The following is a 929-nucleotide window of genomic DNA, read 5'->3' as shown; positions in this document are numbered from 1 at the left end:
AAACGCATGGTTTCCAGCCCATTGGATTCCACAACACTTACAGCAGCTACTCTCCCCAATGCTGGACGTTAATGGAATCCAATGTGCTGCTTTAGCATTAGCTAGCCTTTATAGAACAGTTTTTAATGTAACTTTTACTGTGAAGGATTAAAAAGTTGTCTGTCATGAAAAGCTTATTGAAATAGCATATTGCTTGTAATGTGCACTCAGGCATGTCTAAAGGCTGTAGGTCTATTTAACATAGATATCTATCATTCAGTTGTACCATTCAATTGTTCTATTTAATTCTGTGGTATACAGATAACCACTGCTCCTACTTGGCTTCTCTCCAGACTCCCTGTAGCTGTCTCTGAAGAGAATGTTTCCCTTGAGCAGCAGCACCTTGGCCAGGAGTGGAGCCACAGTCTGGGGAAGGAGGCCCCAGAGCCCACACAGATTCAACCCGGAACTGGAGGAAGTCAGGACCAGTCAGGAGGAAGAGCAGAATCAAGGGCAGGAGGCCAGATGTCAGAGTTAAAATTCCCTCATCCCTGGGTGAAAAATGTATATGATCAGGAGAACCCATTTCATAATTCCCAAACTCAAACTGTGGAGAACAAAGAGACCTCACACCTTTTGTCACGGTTACCCACCCAAAGGGTCTTGACATTCCCTGTGACCCGACAGATAATCAAAACAATGTCTCCAGCAACAGCTCGGCTGCAAGCAGCGACCCAGTAGGACTTGACAGCAGCCCACCATTGGATCCCAACCTATCAATGGGGGAATACTGTTCCAAACCCAGCATCACTTCTAGAAAAACTCACAGCTGCTGTGATTATTGTGAAAGATTTGCTCTGAGAGCTGACTTGCATGGGGCTTTTTTATTTTACCAGGCAAGTTGACTGAGAACACATTCTCATTTACAGCAACAACCTGAGGAATAGATA

This window comes from Oncorhynchus gorbuscha, linkage group LG18 (assembly GCF_021184085.1).
Source record: "Oncorhynchus gorbuscha isolate QuinsamMale2020 ecotype Even-year linkage group LG18, OgorEven_v1.0, whole genome shotgun sequence".
In the NCBI taxonomy this organism is placed as follows: domain Eukaryota; kingdom Metazoa; phylum Chordata; class Actinopteri; order Salmoniformes; family Salmonidae; genus Oncorhynchus; species Oncorhynchus gorbuscha.
The sequence above is the reverse complement of the archived record's forward strand: the minus strand, read 5'-3'. Positions refer to the sequence as shown.